This window comes from Haliotis rubra, unplaced genomic scaffold (genome assembly GCF_003918875.1).
Source record: "Haliotis rubra isolate DU_JTF1 unplaced genomic scaffold, ASM391887v1 Scf27, whole genome shotgun sequence".
Lineage (NCBI taxonomy): Eukaryota > Metazoa > Mollusca > Gastropoda > Lepetellida > Haliotidae > Haliotis > Haliotis rubra.
The window spans coordinates 3,716,480-3,741,049 of NW_025766780.1; the positions used below are offsets into that span (position 1 = coordinate 3,716,480).

The 24,570-nt window shown below is 40.3% G+C and overlaps 1 long non-coding RNA gene across 1 annotated transcript; it reads left to right on the forward strand.

Moving 5' to 3' along the window:
- The first annotated feature begins 1,560 nt into the window (after positions 1-1,560).
- Positions 1,561-20,421, forward strand: LOC124280547. The gene is made up of 4 exons (XR_006899709.1): positions 1,561-1,574; positions 14,292-14,294; positions 16,959-16,965; positions 20,355-20,421. It is a non-coding gene; the product is annotated as an uncharacterized LOC124280547 (long non-coding RNA).
- The last annotated feature ends 4,149 nt before the right edge of the window (positions 20,422-24,570 follow it).

Genomic DNA, 24,570 nt, shown 5'->3' on the forward strand with positions numbered 1-24,570 from the left:
ATATATGTATCTATGAATCCTAATGCCAGATGCAAATAAGGTCCGAGAATTACCTGCGATTTCTCCATAACATAGAACATGGCTGCAATCACTCAAGATGTGGCATATGAACACTTATCAAATGCGAGACAAAGGAAATGCATATAGGGAAACGGCTTCTTTCCAAGCTTCAAAGGAAAAACGTGCTGTATTATTGATCACAACGCAGACAGGAAAAATGATTTATCATGAACCAAGAACACCCTTCGGCATAAATAACTGCCAAACATATTATTTGCGGATATAAGTTCATTGGTTCGTGTATACATGTTGTGCGGTTTGATTACCGTTTTTTATTTATCTAATGTCGCGAGGAGTAAGTCAACTGTGTTATCATCCGATATACGTGGGATCTCCAGCTTTAGATGGAACCTTCTTTACACATGTTACCATTGCATTTAATCATGATATGTTAAAGATTTTAACGATCTATCTGTACATTTTCGACGTCGAAAGTCAGAACTTCTATATACAGCTTTAGGTATTCTGAAACTACATACGACCATTCAGTCTGATGAACCCTCTCATTCCCGGTTGCACATCTTTCAGCACGGCTGAAGAAGGCAGCACATCCGCCATGCCATATTAAGTAACAAGACGTGTCATTCATGGGGGTTTATGGGGGTTTCTTAGACCTTATATCCTTCCGTCGAGCATACATTGCGAGATCGAATATATCCATAGATCATATAAACTTCTTCAACTGTAGAATGTTTCTTTATAAACTCTATGGCAGAAAGGAAGTCAATCAGCACTCCAACTTCCGATACAAGTCTTTTCGGCGCCACATTGTGAACACTCCCCTGCAATTAAACCGATATAAGAGAGTTATCATTTCCGAGACGTGGTAATTGCCAGGCAGTTAACTCATTCAAACGTTTTGGAACTAGCATTTGTTTCTAGGGTGTGTACTTTAGACATCGAGGGTTAAGATAAAGCCTGTCTCAATGAATATAGGATACCTCTCGCCACAGTGAAAACAATGCCAGCATGTATATTGCGCGGCCTAGATCGTGAGCCTGTTGAGTGGTTTGCAACTGAAGTTCTCAAGGGGTTTTGTCTGATCAGTAAACGAAGACGATCATCAAATGGCAAGTGTTACAGAGCTGATATGATGGTTGCCATGCATGACGTACTTGGAAGACTGGCATGTGGATTATTTATATATACTGAAAGGCAAAAGAAATGTCGTAATATTGGAAATGACATTTAAGTATCAATGGAACATTTGAACCTATTTTGTAAAAATAATACGCCACTGAAATGCAGTACCGACTTTCATCAGAGAAGATAACCCCTCTCCATTGTCCCCCACGACAGTTTTGCCGCTGTTGTGTCCACTTGGATATGTTCCCGGCGGTGACGTTGGGTGAATATGGGTCTCCTGGCAGGACATCGACAAAACAGGTTCCTGGCTTGGAGACGTCTCCGAATGGTAGGTCACTGACTGGTCGCTAGTGGTTTCCTATGGTCACCCAAGATGTTTCTCTGGCCCTTGCGAATAGGTCTTGTACGTGTTGATGGACGATATGACGGTCCTGGCGACGTGTTGTTACACGGGGTTGACCACTACGTGGACGGTCATCAGTGCTGCTGGTGGCGTTGTTATTGCACTCGAAGACGTTCTATCGTTCGTACGCTGCAACTGAAGTCATTAGCAATGACTCGAGCATGTTGACCAGCGTGCAGACGTCCAATAGCTTGTTGTGGTTGATCTCTCGTTAACCTAGTCATAGCTGCTGTGTTCAGAAAACAAGTGAACGATTGCCATTCAAGCCGGCAATTTATGCCTGAATGCATTTATGATGCACGTGCATCTCGATTTCAATGTTGTGTTTTCCCTCTCCAAAAAACACAAACATTTCTAACTTCAATCTCAAACAATACTTTATTGGTCAATGCAGGCTATACGACCACGATTCATGTTTCTTCAAACTTGACTTCTGGTGTATATTCAAAGAAATAGGTTCAAATACTCCATTGATACTCAAATGTCATTTCTAATATTACGACGTTTCTTTTGCCTTTCAGTATATATAGTTTATGTACCGAACACACATGCACAAAGGATAAAACAATCCAATATTGTACAATTCACGATTGCATTCTAAAATTAACAAAGGTTACAAATTAAAGTCAAACACTACCAAGGTAACACAGTGACAGTACCAAATAGACTGAGAATAGCAGTATCCCGGGTAAGAATGGTCTCTACTCAAATGATGGTGTTCTTGTACCTTGAGATGTAATGCGTGAGATAAGAGGTATGAGTTAGCTCCCCAATTACACTTAAGTGAAAGACCCCAGGAAATTCTCCAGCTTCCCGAGTAGAGTAAGGGCCCATAAGGTTGAAGTAGCATTTAGTTCCTTCCGGAACTCTTTCACAACATAGCACTAGACTAGTCTACACACACACGCACACAAACACGCACTTACAAATGCACGCGCACGCACTCACGCACAATATGCCCTAAAAGATCACACGTGGTGCATTATGGATATGTGTAAGAGGTCACACTAGGAGAGGTCACTACATACAATATATTGGATCATGCACTAAACCTCATTCACCTAATTATCCATCATTATCAGCTCCCTGGTTTTAACAAGACAGGGAACATACATGTGGCTTACAATGTGGTGATAAACATTGAAATAATTGACTCCCGCGGGTTCCTGAACCTCGATAACAAGGTAAATATGCCACAGGTAATTTTACGACATGTCGACTTTATCAAATACCGGCGCCCATTAGAATTGATTCATTACTACTCATCATTCTAATATGGTGTGAAGTTATTTGATATTCTACCGTGGTTGGTGGCGCACACTTTCTTTTGGTATGTATCCCACGTTCAAACAAAAAAGGCAACCGGGAATCAATCCGTAAGCGTACTAGATGTGAAACCGACACACAGGAAAGAAATTTGACGTAATTACCAGTTGTATTCATAAATCGCCTAAATACAAATAGATACAAGGTGTCACGATGACAGTACAAAATCGAGTGACAGTACAAACTGAGAGACACTATGATACAAAACCCCAAGAAAAAGTCTAGATCTTTCCGCACTGTTCTCTGCATCAGGTTGAAGTACACAAACCACACCACTGTGCCTCACTGACTCTGACTGGTGAAACATTGTTGCACAACGTAGAACACTGTCCTGACAAAAATAATTGAAAATGTTATGCCGCAGGTTGTCTAGTTAGTAAATATTCATCGTCTTGTCTTTCGTCAAATGATTCAGTACTGCTGGGCAGTACAGAAATAACTACCAACCAAGCGTAGTTCCGTATGAAATCAGCACAGAATGAAGGGGACGTTCTCAAAGGGGTTTCACAGGTTCATCCGTGGTACGACCCAGAATATGTAGGAGGCGTCCTGGAAACTGACAATTTAACATCTTTGGGATAGGCCTGAATACATCCTCAGACGTATCAACGACAACAAACCTGATCTGTCACTTTTTCATGAAACTTATGAAACTGACTTATTTTTCTGTCACTTTTGAGAAGAAATATGATTGACACAACACTCAGTAAAAACATGACATTCACTTACGTAATGGCACGCGTGTGTGAAGTACCAAGTTATCCGACTCCCCATTAATTTGTTCTTGGTGCCTCAGGTTTTGTACCTCTTGACGGACATTGGTTGGGAGAGTTCCTACATTGGCTTCCAGTAGCACAGCCCTTCTCACACTCTGAGTAAAGCAGAGGGTCCCAGTATGGGGAGTTGACATATTCTGTGGTAGGTGCTTGGTTGGTTCGACAAGGCAGCACATCTGATCCCAGGTGACTTCCTGTCTATCATTAGATCCTGACATGACCCAACGAACAAATGCTTAGAATTTATATATTGAGCACATTATTGATGCATCTTATGTTATGCTGCATCTGCACTGGAGTGCTCGTGTCAGAAATAATCACACCGAGTAACGCTACACGTACAGTAACGGTCACTGACAATACTTTAGAAACCCCTCCCAAAGTGGTGACTATTTCGGTCAGTATGAAATCTGTACAAAATTGTATGTACACATCGTCTATTATGATGATGATGATGATGATGATGATGATGATGATGATGATGATGATGATGATGATGATGATGATGATGATGATGATGGTGGTGGTGGTGGTGGTGATGATGATATAGTGCACAGCCAGATCCAGGTCATGTAAGCAATACATGCCTGTTTATGCCATTGATAAAAAGACAACAGAAGGTGTAAACGTGCGCTTCCCCGACAAACTGAGCCTCCTGTAAAACTCCTCCTGTAAGTGTAAAGTACATGTATTAATTTCGTGTTTGTTGACAGAAAATATCCCATATCTTTGAAATGCTATTAATATCTCACGATTATGTACGGAGACTGATTATTGACAAGTGACTATCTTTTGCCGATATCATAAAAAAGTTAATTATTTCCAGTAAAATGACCTTTTAGGGCGACAGTGCAATCCTTTACAAACGACATCGTGACGCCTTTGACACTGGGTCGTTATACGAATATTTAGTACTGTTTTATGATTGTTAGGTTTGTAACAGGTATGTGGATACGAACGTTTGCTTCAGATAAAACACAATACATTACACAAAAGTGGATCCAAGCCAATAACTATCTCATTGAACGAATTATTTGAAGTGTAAATAATACAGTCTGTGTATGATCATTTATATATACATTTTATTTTACGTCATGTCCATAAGAATGATAATGTTCATGTTCCCATCAGGAGATGCTGCTTGGCTGCAAAATGTCGTGTTGTGGTGGTTTTGACATGCAACTAGTGATCTCTGAAATAAGACTACCCAAGACACAACCCGCTCAAAAGACTTAAGTAGTCATAAAGGTCCATTTGAAATATCATAAATCTTCCATTTCTCATATACAGTTGATACAAACAATGACAGCACAGCCAGTACACATATTCTCATTCAGTAGTTCTAGACGGTAAGCTACCTAGAATGTTCATTTAATGTTGATGCTCAGCTTTACAGTAGGCCATCACCAACACCAACTCACGACGTTCACAAATTTCCTATTGAAGATCGTTTAACAAACGTGAGCTGATCCAACAATCTTCGAGGAGGTTTGCCATGGCTGTCAAAGATTCTCTCACTCGACCAGGCCTACTGCAGGTTTCTGCCAGTGCTGATGTGCGCAAGTCTGTCCTCTTGCAGCCTCTGTTAACGTGGCCGGCTGCCCATGACATTGTCACTATTACCTGCAAACTGCTATGTCCAAGTGATAAGTGTACACATTCAGATTTCATGATTCATTACAATTTAGGGAGAGTGACTATTTGGGATCATCTGACGATGTAGTCTGCAGCATTTGTATTCGCCGTTGTTGCAATATCAGCACATATGAACTTTGTCTGACATGATCTATATGCTTTTCAAAATACAATAGGGTCGCAGTCAGGGAGAACGTTTGATATCGGCCACAGTGAAATCTGGCATATCGCTCTTGATATTTTGTCTTGAAAACACACAAAAATGAGTTGGCACTATGAACAGGTGACATGTGGGAACTTACCATGTCAAACAAACAACAGGGCGTCGCCTCACTAATGTCACTGGTATCTCTAGGGCTTGATCGGCCATAAACTGTTACTATTATATGTGCCAGTTTGGTCATTTTATCTGTGTCACGTCCAGAGCTGGATTCACTCATTGCACTTCAATCGCAGTGATTTTCTATCTGTTGCATTATCAGTGTAATACGCTCTCAATTCCACGTTATCGTGGCATAAATAGTGTGCACCCATGATCACCAGACAAAATACTATCTTTCTATCTTGTGGTTCTGTTAGTGATCTGAGCATCTGATCCATATATAGATATAAGGTAACAAGAATGAGTGACGGAGGCAGATACCAAATGCCATAACACTGTCACCTCTAACTGTTCGTGTTCCGCCTGACGGATGTGAACATCCGAAAAGGCGTTAATATACATCATTATACTTCTCAATGTGTCAAACGTGAACTGTCTCTAAGTAATATGCTAGCCATTCTGAGACGAAAAAGCTGTTTCAGCCCCAGTGTCAGACGCCTTGGTCGGGAGTTTTCCTGCACTACCGTGCCTCACTGTCCAAAACATCAGATGTTAGTAACTTTACATTCAGTCTCAAGGACACGCTTTCCACCAACTACATGTGTAGCAAACACTTGTTTCTGTGTCAGGGGCTGACTTTTTGACTTCCTGTTTCAGCAAATCAATTGATATAACTGCAGGCAACGTATGTCTTATATAGTTCATGGTTAAAGACCTTGCATGAGCTTTTGTATGAGTAATGACAAGGACAAACGTCAAAGCACACCGATACATGACATTTCCTATTGTGAATTACTGCCACTGATAATTTAGATGTGCTTTGCACATAATATTGTTATGTCAAAAGATCTTATTGTGCATTAACTCTACATCCTCAGTTTTGATTTTGTTAATTTTTTAACCAACTGCCAATCTATTTATTTGTACATACGCATCATTTCCGTCAAAACACATTGGTTGATGAACGACAAAAATGCCTGCACATTTTTTTACATTACTTTTTCAAAATCAATGTAGCGTCCCGTAATATTGTCACATTTTCCAAACAGCTAGTCGTATCATCAATGTTTTGGTATTAATAGCGAATGAACGTTTCATTATTGGTGACACGTGCACCCGAACGTGCCATTAGATACGTTTAAATGGCTAAATTATAAACAAGAACATTGACATAATATTATGGACGTGATGTGAAATAATTTGCTGCACATGATTAGTAAAACGTACGCACAAACTGACGCCTGCTACGGTTGTTGCCGCGGTATGGAACTGTATTGTTCTGACATTCATAAAAACATCGTCACTCAGATGTTCTGTTTCATAGCATGACGTATCAGTCAATTGTAACACTTGTGTGCGTCTTCTGTCCCAACATACATACAAACATCAGGGCGGTCATTCCTCGGGAATGTAATGTTACAATCAATATCTATCGATATATCGTGCTCATAAAGTAAACCATAGTTAATTGTCTGCGTTTCAAATCCATGGTCATGTACGACAAGTGATTTCAGATAAAATAGCAGACCTCAGAGAGGTATTTGGTTCCAATATCCGTTACCATTCCCAGCATAATTCATGCCAGCATGTTACGATAATTATTACGATAAGTATGCAGTATTGAATTGATAGTAAGTAATTGGATATGTCGAACAGATGCCATGCGTTATGGTAGTTACTGGATTATGTTACTGATCGGTGCGACCATTTCAGTGTCATGTTTAAAACAATAGTTTATTAAGGTTTCTATATTACCCCCAAGCTCACAATATTAGCAATACTTAAAGATATCTTATTACTTAGTTACATATCTCATGATGATTGTTTTGCGATATTGCACCTTTTTTGTGTGTTCCATGACCTAATACTAACTTAATACTTGCTGCAATGTACTTTGGTGGGTACGGTATGAACTTGTATGAACTCTTAAATGACTGTGTTAAATTCATATGATAATGACAATTCTATATTTAATTATCATACAAACAGGAGATAACCGAACCGCGCGATTCATTCTGATGAATGTTATCAAGCTACCATACATGTACCTTACGATTATTGATGAAACCACGCTCGCTAGAGTACAGTTTCAAACGGAAAGTGTCTCGGTATTCACTTGGCGTATCGCATGACTGTTGTTTCGACTTTCAGATTTCCTGGATTATGATGCCGTAATTTCGTAGAAATGTTGTAAAAATGCAACTCTGTGCATCATCTCTGCGTGCATGTAAACCGAGACCTGCATCAGGTACAACTTTCTCCTTAACTAAGCTGATAATATACTATGAGGCACTGCACAACTTTATCGGCGTTAACCCCTATCACCAAATCACACGAACTCTTTCGTCCTTGCAGTGTCGTGGTATGACATTATGTAATGGCATATTTCACCATGTTTGTGTCAGTATAAATCACTCCTTCTTCGGGTGTTGTTCCTGATGAAGGAATTGTAACAGTAAGGCCACTCTCAGTTAAGCGACCATTGGCTCCCTAGGTGTAAATACATCACAGAGCTCCATTTTATTCTAATATTCTAAGGATCCTTGGGAAGGAGGTGTATTAACGGCAGTGCGAGATTTACTCTAAAGGTACCCATCAGCAAACAGATCTACTCACAGCACCGATACTGCTTTAAATTGCGGAGTAAACCATTTTTCAAGTGTAAGCAGACCGCTGTGTTTGACATGAAGCTCAACTGCTCCTTGATATATTTAAAGTTTCGACACTATCGATCCTGGCAAACTCCTCCATCTGTTGGAATCTCAATATTAGCCTAGCTAGCACTAGTTTTAAATGGTTGGCTTCATACATGTCAGTCGCACACAATCAGCTGCAGTTGGTGATTCATCCTCTGAATGTTCGTTGCTGCCAGACTGCGTTTTACAAAGACCCGTTCTTGGACCTGACTATGAAACCTGAAATGAAACCAAGCGTGTCTATCTTCCTTGATCCACATATTGTCATCAGTTCTATGCTGTCGACTCAACGGCTTTCGTCAAGACATGCAAAGAAAAGTTAACTATTGGAATGCTGAAGATACCTTTTTGTACAGTACTGTGAAAACTGTTTTTCAGTCTGCACTTGTACACACTACTTCGAATTCAAAATTAACAGATCAAATTTATTTGTTTCAACACTTTACAACCATGTCATTTTTTGTGTCCATCGATTACTTGATAGATTTGTTTGTTTCTATGGGTACGGCAATACATACTGATCTGTTATATAAAATGTGTGAACGGCAGTTGATACCGTTATGCACTGTGGTCTGGTGTTCTTAATGTTTGATCACTATATCATAGCGATGATTGTCGTAGATGACAATCTGAGAATCTTCAATCAACGTTCCAGTCACCTCCAACTGTGTATCCTCGGTGATCTGATGTACAAGGTAAGCAGCGAAGTTGTTTTCAGTACACGATTATGCAGCCTGATAGCCACGGATGTTCTCGTGGAATTGTTGCTGTGGTAACATAGCTGACCTCAAGAAAGTGCATTCCTTCCTTAACAATTGTTTGACCACAATCGGCAGGTTGGCTTACCAGATCTGGTAAGAATATTGACAAAATGTTAATATGTAAAAACATAGATTTCTGTGTGACTTAGTGTTTATATTAGAGGGTGTATATGTGTAAGTTTAGTCGAGTTATAGCTGACAGATAGCTGGTGCAAGATTAAGTTAGACTCACTCACTCTTCTTCTTGATATCTGAAAGGTCTGAGGCAGAAAGACAATACAGTCACAATCTTTGGGGTTTCCACAGTTTGTCATTCACGTACTTGCACATTTTTGATAATTCTACGCAATCTAAACATTTGAAGTTCCAAACTTTCAATTGGTAATATTTGTAAATGCAATAAAGTACTCGAAAAGTACATACTCCAATCATTATGGATGGGGTTTTTTATGCTTGAGACCAACATAGGAATGATAACTTTCATTGGACCTGAAGTTGAACCAATAAAAATGACCAAGTTACCACGTTAGCGGAATGCCACGTTTCAAATTGGTAAGATAGAAATTCATGTTACAAACCGAAAAAGAAACTTTTTTGTTCACAACACAAGATCCCTTCATGGCGCCTGCATGTGTACAATTCATGGAAAACGATCGTATGATATGAATTCGTATGCAGGGTTAATGTCACTGTTCCAGTTGAAAAAGTGAACTAATGATAGCATGTGATACCTAGACTTCCTATCGGCGATGAGCGTTGTATATATTTAAGAAACCTTAAAGTAAATGAAAAAGGTATTTTCCGGACAAGTGTGCTAATAGTGGTTTTTATATTAAGTGGCCGCCCTTCAACGGAAGGCAAAGTTGGCATAGTTGAATTTGGAAACGATATTTATCATAAAATAATGTATGATATCTCGGTCATCAACCCATGGCATTATGAAAAGAGGCAGGTGTATGGCGGCCCGATAACGTCATGAAACAAGAGATGGCATCATATGATTTCCCGTTATACTTTGTTTTTACATGGCTTGGTGGAGCAGTGTCTGGTGCAGCACATGCTGTCTCAATAATGATATACTATCTACTAACAGTGAAGATTGTCCCCTTTATACGTAGTAGTGCGGTTTCCAAAATAGCACGGATGTCATCGAAACTTCCCTAACTACGACATTCCAAGTTTCCTAACGATACCAAACATATCTTACTGTTTCAGTTTTTGAAACACAAAACCCTGCTCCATCTGGGATACACGACACCGTTAATATATCTGGTTGTTGTACACACTTAAAAAACAGTAACGTATAAGACATTGTTAGAAGAGTTATTGCGTTAGTTTCAGAGCAATTATTACAAAGATAACGTTTTTGAAAGAACTATATCCATGCCAATAGGTTTGGGGTGACAATAGGCTGGGGGTGACAACCTTTATTAGCATGAGCATTTCAATGGTAAATATCACAGGTCTTTAGACAAAGGGTTCGCCAACACAACAGCAGCCTTATTGTTGTATTTCTGTTTCTTGGGTCCACAAGTTCGCGTCAAAGTCAGTATGTATGGCCACCATTGGCAGCAATTACTGCTCGGTACAGACTGGATAAGTCGATGAAGTCGCTCTTGCGAATTCTTGCCCCTCTTTTCCTGCAATGCGATGGCCAGTTGTGGAAATGTCTGATGCGTGTTGTGACCTTGACCTGCACGTCGATCGAGTTAATCTCATAGGTGTTCTATCGGGTTTAGATCTGGTGATCGGGAAGGCAATGGCAAGACATTGACGTTAGAATTGGCAAGGTAGCGGACCGTGACGCGTGCTTTATGTGAAGTAGTATTGTTATGCTGGAACAACTCTGTCAGCCCATAATCGGAAGCATGTGTCGTGCAAAGACTTCGTTGATGTACCGATTTGCTGTCACATTCCCTTGAAACACCACTAAATCAGTTCTCTGTGTGCTGGATATCGCACCCCATACTTCCTCCACCGAATCAGTCGAGCTGTTGAATGCAAACAGGGGCCAAATGTTCATTTTACCGACGGTAAACACGCTGTTTTCCATCTCGCCTGTGAAGAAGAAATCGTGATTCATCACTGAACCAGACTCAACTCCAGTTTCTAAGGTTTCATTTCCAGACTCTACGACACCACCGCAAGCGACTGCGCCGATGAAAGTCTCTCAAAACAAGGGCGACAACTGGCCTTCTTTTCGTATCTCCACTTCACGTACATATAATTGATTCTTGACAGTTCGGTTGGAAATTCTTCTCAAAACAGAGATGCGTTGTGCAGTCTCCACGGCTGTGGCAAAACGATGACACAAGTGTGTGAGCAACCCGGATGTAGCGGTCCTAGGCTTGGGTGGTAACTCTTGGACGGCCGCTTCTCGGTTGATCTGGGCGGAATTGGTCAGCATTAAACGATCCCAAAGGCGAGATATGGTGCTTTGGTGAACGTTGAAATGTCGGGCAACTGCAGACTGCGACTCCCCAGCTTCGATTGCGGCGCTCAGTCGTGGTATGATGATTTCCTCTTTTCCAGGAAAAAACGAAGTACAAAGTTGAACACAACGTTTGCTTTTTTATAGTGATCGATTCGCATGCTTTTCCGCTTCCTTGCAAATGCATTTTGCTGTACATGTTTTGTTGGTGACGTTTTGGTGAATATTAAGGGAAGAAGTTAAAAGTGCCGCGTTTTGGCTGTTTACAATCACCTAAAGATGACGTTTTGGAAAGAAATAGTATATTTATATTGTTTTTGCCGCAGCCACATGAGCCCAATAATCTCAAAATCACCTATGCGTTTAGTGTTTTGAAGAGTGTATATTCGTTTCAGTAATTACTTTCGGGTTTTTCGGGTTTTTTTAAATGATTATGTTTCATTCTCTCGAGTTTCTTGTTCTTTATCATCTTGTTCATCTTTGATATCATGACTACGAAAAGTATGGAAAAAACGTTATTGAGAATTGCGTTTAGTTCGTGATAGAATGGATGCTATCGTTGTTGGCAATAAATCAAGAGATAGAGAACATAATATCTAGGAGTAACAGAATCCATAAAGACTCTTAAAGTACTAGTTAACGGTGTATCACTGATGGGTAGTTTACAGTAATTCTCTGATCACAAGGTACGACATGAGACCATGGAATGATTTAACTTTAAACGAATCAGAAATATTGTATCGGGACATGTGACAAATGCGGATCTGGCTCGAACACCTTCAAAAGATACCGTGAACACAAGCAAAGTGGTACGGGTTTCAAACTCAGCAGAACGTTCTCTTCGCAATAGTTGCAGTTCCACCGCTGGCCCTGTTCTGTCCAGTCCAAGTCACCTTGTAATGGAGAGAGGGATTGAGTAAGAACCTGATGTTGAGTTAATCATTGTACGAATGTGCGCCAGTACATGAATGCGATGCTGTTAGTTAGGAGCCCCGGTCGTCCGACCCCTCACTCCTTGACTTAGCATCCCCCTCCGCTCCAGCTTCCAGGATGTACCTTATCAAGTTTCCATTTGTAACCATTCACATCACTAACACGTTGGTCGAGAGTTTCGTACTCATATAACAATAAGAACCTGGTTTTGGATAGGTCGGTCATTCACTACCAAATAGACAGGCCTTAGTTAACGTTTACTGTGCTCAGAGCTCTGGTTATAAGCTTGGTGTTTACGATAACGGAACAACGAGTACATAATATACTGAACATCATTGAAAACGCACCAGTCTAAAATTGTCCATATTTTCATCAAGATGGATTTCAGCATGACAATGATCAATGAATATAACTAAAGAAGTCGAAGGGCATGTCCAGTTGAAAAAATGCTTTAGAAACAAATTCCTGTCCACAGTATGACTCTTAATTCCAAAATGCATCAACATGCAGCCACGCCATGAAAAAAGCGCGAATTTCATTCTGAAATCATACTGACTGACATTAAAAGCAAATGTATGAGAACCGATTCTCATTGCTTCACTAATGATTGTGAAACGAGGGCAGAGATGCCGAGGCTATCACCTTACGAAAGAGAACGTGCACTAGGCATGATTCAGGTTGGCACCAGCAGCAGGGATATTGCTCGACAACTTGGACTTGGCCACTCCACCACCGTTAGGCTGCATAGACGACATCAGTAGACAGACAGCAACCGTGACCTTCAATGACCTTGGCAACAACATGTTACGACGCTCCATCAGGATCGCCATATTGACCTTGTCCATATCAGTGATTGAACACTGCCGACTGCCAGGACTGCTGCACTAGTTCAAGGTTGACGTGGGGGGTCATCAACGCTGACTCCATGCGACGCCGTCTTCACGCTAAAGGGCTCCATGCTCGACGTCCTTACGTTGGACCAATTCTGACTGACAGACACCGTCATAAGCGTATGCAATGGGCTATCAGGTATTTTCAGTAAAGGTTACAACAGTGGCATGGTGTGGTAGTTACTGACGAGTCACGTCTTCATCTACGTAATGCTGACGGCCGATTACGTGTTTGGCGTAGACGTGGTGAACGTTATGCTGATGAGTGTGTGGTTCAGAGTGGGTGGGTGGTGGGAGTGTCATGGTCTGGCGTTGAATAAATTACAATCACAGGAGTGACTTCATGTCAGTCAAGGGAGAGTTAATGCCTTTTATTTCCGTGACCAGATTCTTCAGAATCACATCGTTTCTGTCTTCAATCACCACCACGATGTCCATACTTTTGAACAGGACAACGCACGGGCACACACAACAAGACTTTCCATGCAGTATCTGGCCCAGCAACATATCCAGGTTATTCATTGGCCAGCACAGTCGCCAGATGTATCCCCCATGGAACACTTGTGGGACGAAATTGGTCAAAGTCTTTCGCGGCGACAACAGATGCGAAACGTCCGGGCACTTGAGGCTGCACTACTGCAGAAGTGGAATACCATCCTCAATAACTCTATTCGAACGCTTATTGACTCAATGAGGAGACGTTGAACTGCATGTGTCAATGCAAATGGCGGTCACACGCGATATTGACTTTTCGACTTGACCCCACGTGTGTTTCATCCTTTCTGACTGTGGAACGTTTCAATGAATAAGCGTCTTTTCTGTGTTGTTGTTTTTGTCAGTCGTCCATCTGTTTTTATCCACTAAAAATATCAATTCCTTACAAGTGCTTTTAATAATCTGAACTTTTATAAGTGGTGCGTTCTCAATGATGTTCAGTATATATGTACAAAACTTGGATTTTCAATGATAGAGCGAGTTTGTTGCATACAATAACACATGTTTCAAGAAGGGTAATTCTCATGAGAACAATACATTGTGTCAGTGTTGTTGTCTTTAGCTATATTTTCGAGCGGTGCCTTTTGTGCGGATTATTGGTCAACCCTACACATTGTGGAATACACCTGTGATCATAATCGTTATTAAATCAACCATATGCTCAAAGTTCCACTAAATCTATTCTCCACACAAGAAGCATGACTTAAGGAGCTGTTATTGTCAAACAGTTTCATGTTTTAAGGTCCTGCGTCATTGTTAAGTATCGCTAATTGCCCTTTTGATATTGGTTCAAAAATGTGCTACACGCTTGGGGTCTGTGTTACAACCATTATTAGAAGTTGAGAAAAACTGTTAGATCTCAGGGTGTAAATTAGAATTTCTCAGCTGCATTTACGTAAGCTACGTATATGAAAATATGTATATAAGTCGAATCAATGATACCAATGATGGAAGAAAAAATACACCATGAGTCTTTGAAGAAAGATTGCTTTAGGGAAGTACATTCAAGAGATTAGCAATACAATCTAGAGGTTTCAATTACAAACGTGCAGGCAGACATAAAAATATAATGTACGGGGAAAAATACATGTGCAATATTCAAAATGGTGCAAATGTCATGGGTTATAATGAAAATAACATCATACTTGGTCATCCGTATGATTAATGTGTTGTGAAAAACAACTTCATGGACAAAAACCCTACCAGCTAACTGGAGACTGAGCAACACGTTCTGAAAGAAAGATGGTATAACAAATATTTTTACAGTGCAAATTCTAACAGCCCTAGTTACGATGTACCAAATGTCAAACGAGATGAAAAATTGAGCTAGCAATACGGGCTGAAGATGATCCTGTCGTCCAGGTGATGATACAACGTAATCAATTAGACCACAACCTAGTTCAGACATAAATAAATAAACATTCCTCCAGTATCTATTTTCACCTGGCCATTTGAGATATACATGTTAAAACCTTTCCCTGAACCGTTCATTAATGTACAATAGACTTCACGGAAGGAAGGATGTTCGAGCTACGATGTTTCGGTTCACTTCAGTTTTTTATGTTTGCTGACTACAGTGGTCGTCAGTTGTAGACACCTACTTGAGACGTAAATGTATATATATAATTTCTCTTTCTGATGGGTTTTCACGTGTGTATACTTGATGAAGGCCCACAGAAATGTGTTTATGTGGTTATACTGAGAAACTTCAAGAATTAACCACAGCGTTTTCAGATGGATGTTTTCCCACTTTTCCTGTTGAATTTGCAAATCACATGCGAATTTTCCTTCAGCGAATTGAACAAGCACATCCAATGTGAAGCTTCGAAATCGAAGACTCCTTGGCACATTTCCTATTCTTCTGTATTGCTAAAACCAAATATATGCTTTCACACAGTAAAGAGCCAATCTTGATTTCACTGTCCGTTTGAGCCATCAGAAACGAATTTGAGGTCACGTTAAGACAGAACACATGAGGGACGGTGTTTTGTATGTTTTATATATTCTTTTTAACTTTTTGTGTGAGCATTTTGAGTCGTACATCAACATTCAGCGGTTTATGAGATTCAATCAAACTGATGCCGAGGCAACCATTAACATTTCAAAGAGTAGCGCTTTAAAGAATGCTTGCACATTGTGTCTTCTAATGACGATTCGCGGTGAGTAGTTGCCCCACTGTGAGATCAATGAGTGAAGTCAATTTGGTTACTGCTCTTAATGTTTAAATTCAGACAGCTTTCAACTACTCAGGCTGAAAAAAGCTCAACCAGTCTCATCAAGATCTGACAGTGTCCAATATCTTTTTATCATCAGTGAAGCTCACATAAACGACTTGACTCCAACTTCCAATGCCACTTTGCTGGAATACTGCTCTTGCCAATGTGCAAATTTGTACAAATATTTATCGGACCATAAAATTTTAATTAATATTACAGCTTAGTGCCAATTATTATGACGTAAATTCTGACAAAAAAATGGGATAACTGCAAAAAAACATAATTGTTTATTTGCTAATAATTCAGCGGTCAAAACCAACTGCGGCAAAATATTCAAAGACGTTAATCAATGTCCAATCCGATATCAAAACTGGACACTGAAATATTTACACTTCAAACTGTGCTTAAGAAAAGAAAACACGTAGACATGGCACCAATGACCAAGGGTGTGCTTTAGCTGGTGTCTTCTTTTGTAAATTATTAAAATTTATCAAAACACACACACACACACACACACACACACACACACACACACATACATATATACTTGCAAATGCATTTTGCTTTACATGTTTTGTTGGTGACGGTTTGGCGAATATTTCTTTAAACGCTACCAAAACAAGGGAAACAGTTAAAATTGCCGCGTTTTGGATGTTTACAATCACCTAAAGATGACGTTCTGGAAAGAAATAGTATATTTGTATTGTTTTTGCCGCAGCTACATTTGTATTGATATGATTTGAAGATCCATTATGAGATGGAGAACACCTTCCCTAATACTGTATTTCAGGCAGAATAATGTCGTCCTAAACATTATACATTTCGTACCCCAAATAGGTTTTGCGAAGAAAGGCAGGGCCGTGTGACACGCAACACAAATATGACTTGCAGACAATAGAAAACTCTCAGCGCGAACTCTTGAATTCAGTCCGACGGTGATTATAAGGTAGACACGCCTCACCTATTTCCCAACAAATAAATGCAATCGATGACGGAACGGATATAGAGTTTCTCACGGTGTAAAGGCAGAGTTTGACAAAAAGTTAAATGGGTAAACCAAAATGCTGAAATAAGTGATTTAAGAAATCAGCTAAATGCAAAAGCCGGGCCGGATAGTGTGACAAGACAGCCGACCAAGCAGCAATCGGTTGACAGTGGCGCGTCGACAACGATGGCAGACGCATCCAGCAATCAAATCAAAAGCAAGAAAAGAAATGTGATTGGTTTTATTTGGTTAACGAGTCTCAACGTGGGGTGGCAGGGTAGAAACTTGTTATCTGAATTATCCAAGGTAATGTGTATGTATGCCAGTGCAGGCATTTGAAATAAGCACTCTTAACTAGTTAGACATAAAGCCATGCAGGACAACCTGAAGAAGGAAGAGGATACATGACGTCTGTATGAATGCCCCCAGTGGCATATGCCCTACCTCAAAGAAACCATACGGCTGATTATAATGACACCGGCTGGCCATCGCCAAGTGAAACAAATGTTCCTATACAGAATCTCGGTGACCTGCTACTTATTGAAGATTCCGCTGAAGCATGCGAGGGGGCATACAGACAGACACAGACAGACAGACAGACACACACACACACACCACATACATATATATAAAGAATAAAGTAATACTTGTAATATCATGTGCTCCCTTATTCGTTTCCATGAGTATATATATATTTATTCTTTTCCAGGTCTCTACACAAGGTATGTATTGCACTGTGGAACTAAAGGAACATATGTATTTTCATGGACAAATATACTAGGCACAAAAAATATAGGAACCCCTTGACTTTGTGAAGCATATATATTTTAATCAGTACTACAGTACGGTAAGTATGTCAGATATACTTAATAACGAGTGTATCCACCATGAGCAGCAATACATGCACGACACCTTGCAGGCATGCTGAAGGTTGGTTGGTTTTATAGTTTTAGGGCGACGTGGGCCAATAAGAGGCCTATTGGCGCCCAACACATTGACTTGATTTAATAAACAATCATTATAGGTAATTTCATCGCCAAAAGGAATCGTTTAGTTCAGATAAAAGAAACGACAACACTTTTAATTTGGATAGCTGTATACGTATGTCGAATAACCTCTGCTTTGTGTTACGGATTAAAAACCTTAAGTAATCACTTCCATTTCTGAAACATGAAATACTCATTCATTTAAAAAGCAGTAGGTTCAGATGACAGAGTGTTAAAATGATGTAAAACCACAGAACTAAGTCTGTCTAAGCCATTCGAGAGCCTGTCTAGATTACATCATATTTTCCAGATGACGAGACAAAATCTAAAACTGTCCGTTGCACAGACCCATACATGATACTGGGGCCCAAAACTGTTTCTAATGAAAATACATCATCAACCTCAAGTACAGCACTTCTGAGATAATGTCTTATGCCCAGGGCATGCAATTAGATAATGTTCGATGTTTTCAGGCGTCTCCAAATTGCAATGGCCACATTTAGAAGAGACCGTCTTATCTATAATACTCCTGTAAGCATTAAGCCCACAGTGTCCAAATCTGAGACGTTAAAGAATAACCTCATCACGCCTTTTACGACGACGAATTTTATGACCAGATTTTAGTGATGGTCTAAGTTTGTACATATGTCGGCCGGTAGTACCTGTATCCCACAACTGTTGCCAACTCCTTTTAACAGATTTCGATAAAACATTTTCAAAATCTTTAGGGATTGGTTGAAATTTAAATAAATCAACTTCAGGAAACTGTAACCTGGATTTGGCCAAATTATCTGCTATCTCATTCCCATGTATTCCAACATGTGCTGGGACCCACACAATGTCGCATGCAATGTACTTCATGTTTAAAGATGTATCCAACTTTAATATCTCATGAACAATGTCATCTCTAGATCCATTTGCACCAGCTTCTATAGCTTAGATTGCTGCCATGGAATAGGTAAAGATAATTGCTTCATGGTCATGTTCATCTACCCATCTCAATGCTTGCAAAATGGACAAAAGTTCAGCTGCAAAAACAGAAGGATAATCAGGGAATCTGAACACCTTAGCGATCGATAAATTGGGTATCCAAAAAGCCCCAGCAGTACGACCATTGAATGGTTCTTTCGATGCATCAGTGTATATATGTGTGAAATTAGAATAATTTTCAGACAGAAAGTCTTGAGTTATCACTTTTATTATGTTTTGGTCCATTCACTTTTTCACGATTAAATTGAGTTCAGAATTCAATCCAGGCTTCAGCAGAAGCCACGGAGGTGTGACAGGCGGAGCAGAAGGATCAACTGGGTTAGAGTTGTAAATACCATGTTGATCAGCTAATCTCTGAATATTCAAGCCAAAGGGTAATTTGCCATGAGTCCAGTCACACATGACATATTCCACACAGTCATTAACAATCTCAGTGACTGCATGGTGTTTGTTCTTGGTTTTCATTTTTAAGAAATATTTCAAAGATACCTGTTGTCTTCGAAGGTGAAGGGGCATTTGTGAACACTCAACTTGAAGCGCTGAGGTTGGAATGGTACAATAGGCCCCAGTGCATATTCTCAAAGCTTTAGACTGAATTCTATCAAGCTTATTAAGATGACATTTAGCTGCCGAATTATACACCTGACGACCATAGTCAAGTCTGGACAAGATAAGGGCCTTGTACAGCAATAACATAGTTGACTTCTCAGCTCCCCACTTTGTTTTTGAAATACACTTTAATAGATTGATGATATTGTTACATGTGTTATACAAATGTGTGATGTGATGAGACCATGTTAATCTTTGATCAAAATACACACCACAAAATTTGAACACTGACACCAATTCCAGTTTATGGTGTCCAAGAGTTACATTGATATCATGAGGGATCTTACGTCTTGTGATCATCATTGCCACTGATTTTGATTTTGAAATCTTAAACCCCCATTTTGAACACCATGTACTGACTTTACTTCAGCAGTTTTGTATAGATTCTATGACAAACTGAAAATTACCAAACCGTCTCCAAAACCATCCGTCATCAGCAAACTGTGCTGCATTTATGTTTAGAGACAGGTCCTCGAAAATGTCATTGATCATAATATTAAATAAAACTGGACTTATTACACTTCCTTGTGGGGTACCATTTTCAATCATATGCATGCCTGACAGTTCTTGACATATGCGAACTTGAATGGTTCTTTCGGACAAAATGACCATATCCACTTGAACATGTTGCCTCTAATTCCAAGTTTCCACAATTTAAAAAGCAAACCATTTCTCCAAATCATGTCATAAGCCATTTCGATATCAAGGAATACAAACATGTATTTCTGGTTGCATAAAGCTTTCTGTGCTTCAGTTTCCAGACGAACATGCTGATCTCTACATGAACGCCCCTTTCTGAATCCTGACTGGATGTGGGTAAGAAGCTCATTTCGTTCACGATAATAGTTCAGGCGATTAGTAACTATTCTCTCCATGATTTTACATAAATTAGAAGTGAGAGCAATCGGTCTATATGATGCAGGAAGCGATGGATCTATTCCTGGTTTGGGCACTGGAACTATTATTGCATGTCGCCATGTCCTAGGCAAGGATCCAGAACACCAACTTAAGTTCAACAGTTCCCGAATAACAGCTAGAGTAGAATCTGGCATATGCTTAAACATTTCATACCACAACTCATCCGCACCTGGTGCCGAATTGTGTGTTCTTGATATGCCTTAAGTTCATCATGAGTGATAGCTGCATTGATTTCCAAGCTACTTTCCAACATGGCAGAAGACATTTCAGGTATAAAGTTTGTTTCAATGACTTGTTTATATTCTCTGAATTCATGACAATAATTTTCAGAACTGCTAACAGATTGAAATTGTTTAACAAGAGCATTTACTTTCTGACTTTTTGATACGAGTTCTCCAGCTTCTCCCATAACCGGTATAGGTCAACGAATATTATTTCCACAGATCGTTTTCACCTTGGACCAGATACTAGTTAATGATGTAAATCTATTAATATTAGAAATATATTCCCTCCAGCTCAATCGTTTTGTACTCCGTACAATACGTTGGAACGTAGCTCGTTTCTTACGCAAATCAGCCAAATCACATGGCAATGACGAGTGGCGAACCTAATTATATGCCTTTTTCCTTGCGATATTGGCTTTTTCACAGCTTTCATTCCACCAGGACTTTGGCGGGAATGCCGCTTTCTTAACAGACGATTTTCCAATGGACTCTACTGCAATTCATATTAATTGTGTTGTGATATCTTCATTAGACATATTAACATCACCATTTATAAGATCGGATGTGATATGTTCAGTACACAGACTAGAAAAAAGTGCCCCAATTAGCCTTCGTGAATTTCCACCGAGGGACATTATCACAAGAATCACGATATGGTCGAACCTGAAATTCAGTAAAAACAGGAAAATGGTCACTACCTAACACATCTTCCTGAAATACATCCCAGTTACACTTACTGGCTATGTGTGATGATATCATTGATAGATCAAAAGGAGAAAAAGTCCATTTGCCAAGATCCATGCGGGTCATTTTACCATCGTTTGAACGGACAAGATCTGCTTCATCTAAAATTGTTCAACAATCTGACTATTATAATCCGTCTTGTTGCTTCCCCAAAACATATTATGGGTGTTAAAGTCCCCACATATAAACTATGGGTCTCCATTGGGATCAATTAATTTCAGAAATTCATCTACGCTTACCTGTATTATAAATATTAACAATAGTAATGGCTTTATCTTCCTCATAATGAATTTTTACTGCGTTAGCCTCATACACTGTATTTGGTAATTCTTGAACCTGATACGACAAATCAGTCTTAATAAATATAGCACAACCACCTCTCCGAGGATTTTTAGTATTCGGATTGCTGGTTAGTCTGTCCTGACGTAGACCAAATTAGCCATTAATTCTAAAATGACTGTCTGGCCAAAGACAAGTTTCCTGTACACAAATAATATCCGGCAGTGGTGACCTATTTGATAGAAAATGCTATAAATTATCCCCATGTGCAACAAGACTTTGTGCATTCCATTGCATTATGGTCAGGAATACTAAAGCTTTATCCATCATTCATCTCAACATCCACCTCACTCAACAGATCACTAGGAACATCGATGTGAAGATGTATTTTTGCCGCCGACACAAGACGATTAATTTGTTCCTCTTTGGTTGTTGCATTACAGCATCCTAAAATCACCTCAAACAAGAACGTTAAAAAGGTTTGAGGAGAAGTACTAAGAAATGGATTGGCTACCTGTGGAGAGCTGACTTGAGCTGTAACAGGTGGATTTGATACACTCTGGCTTAAATGTGACTCTCGTGACTGACATTTACAAATACAGGTAGGGTTAGACCCAGATGTAGCTGCAAGAGGAACAGGACGGGTTCCAACTGTCTATTGTGAGGCTTGTACCGACACAGATCGTGGTTTCTAAGCGGCGGTTACAGTAGCTGCATAAGATGGAGTTGGAGTGGACTTGACTATACGAGTTGCTTCAGCATAAGATAGTTTACTCTCTACTCGTACCCTTTGAACAGATACTGCCTCCTTGTATTTCTCACATCCCTTGTAGGCAGCACTGTGGCTACCACCACAATTGCAACACTTCGATACTGTTTCCGAACAATTTTCTACTTTGTGCTCACCACTGCACCTGGGACATACAGGCTTTTTACTTTTACATCGGGTTGAAACATGGCCAAACTTCTGGCAATTGTAGCATCTGATAGCTGATGGGATATACAGACGCACAAGAAGGAGTGATAATACATCCTAACACGTTCAGGCAAATGTGGGGTTGAGAAAGTAAGAAGAATGGAAGTAGTAAGTTGCTTTTCTTTTCCACGCAAAAGTCTTTGGGCACTTTTAACCTTTTGACTTTTCAATTGCTCAACTATCTCATCCTCATTTACACCTGTGTCAACATTGTAAATAACTCCCTTAGATTCACTAAGAATCTTTGGGACAGAACTCTTGACACGAACGTCACAGACACACGCTACATTCAGTGCAAGGTTAAGTTGCTCAGCAGACCTGCAGTGTATCACTAAATCTCCCTTTTCCAGTTTTTTCATATACTCCACATCGCCAATGTTTTTATGGAAAGCCAAAGCAATTGGACTCAAGTTTGTTAAACGTAATCTTGGGTCAACAGAAGTAAGAATGACAACAAATTTGATAGGTAATGTCGAAGTCGTATCACTTACAACTCGGTCATCCTCATGTTTTCGTTTCAAACGTTTGGACATCATTGACACGTATTTCTCTGCAAATTCAGCATCTGCCGAGGTTTCCTCAAATGAGGTAGAGTGAATATTATCATCCCCATCCCCATCAGTGTCGCTCTCCATACCCAAATATTCCTGTGACCAAGACGAAATAAGAAATTTCACGCAGACACAATGCGCGAAAACCGAGGCCGCGTGGTGCGGTAAGTCAACGCGACACAACAAAACAAACAAATATGGCAAAATAAGCCAATATTTGACCCTCGGTAGCCTACAATCACTTACCTTAATGATACTACAGAAATATAAGCCAAACGCAGTTATGAATATCAAATTCTAGACCCAGCACAGGCCCTTACAGCGGAGCGGCTGACAAGCACGTCCGACCATGTCAACAGCCTATGGCGATCGCCCCAGGCATGCTGAACACCAACCGCTGAATTATCGCCCTTGGAATCAAGTGCCACTCTTGCTGCAGTGCCCTACCTAACACATCAAGATTTGCTGGCGCAGGCTCCCTGAGACGCACTCGACACCCTAACACATCCCACAGATGTTTGATAGGGGATAGATCTGGTGTTTTAGCCGGCCAGGGTAATGTTGTAACACCTTGTTGTTGCAAGAAGTTCACGACAACACGAGCTCTGTAAGGACGTGCATTATCGTCCTGAAACACAAAATTTCGACCTGCCCTGTGAGCCATTGGAACCAGGTGTGGCCTTAAGATCTCCTCCATATACCGCTGGCCTGTCAAATTACCCCGTACAAGCATCAAATCAATCCTCCTATTGAAAGAAATTCCTCCCCAGACCATGATAGATCCGCCTCCATAAGAATGGTGTTCCTTTACCGTGGGTCTCCAAAACGCTCTCCTCGGCGTCGCCACACACGCAATCGTCCATCCGTGAATCGCAAACAAAAGCGGGATTCATCACTAAACATCACATGTCGCCATTGCCGGTTCTCCTACCTGTGACGTTGCTGAGCCCACCGATAACGAAGACGTCTGTGGTTAGTTGTCATCGTCACGCCTTTGAATGGACGTCTTGACTTAAGACCTCTGCTACGGAGCCTGTTTCGTACAGTAGAGTTCGAAATCCGTGTTCCTGTGGCTCTGAAGAATTCCATCTTCAAATCCGGGGCTGTGACAAATCGATTCCTCAGAGCTATAGTTCTGAGGAAGTTGTCTTGTCTGGGCGTGGTTTTAGGGCGTCATCCTCGACCGGTCCTCATTTTAGCGCACCCTGTCTGACGGTAAAGGTCGATGAGACGGGAAATGACACTTTTGGACTTCCTGAAGGACCCGGCAACACTATT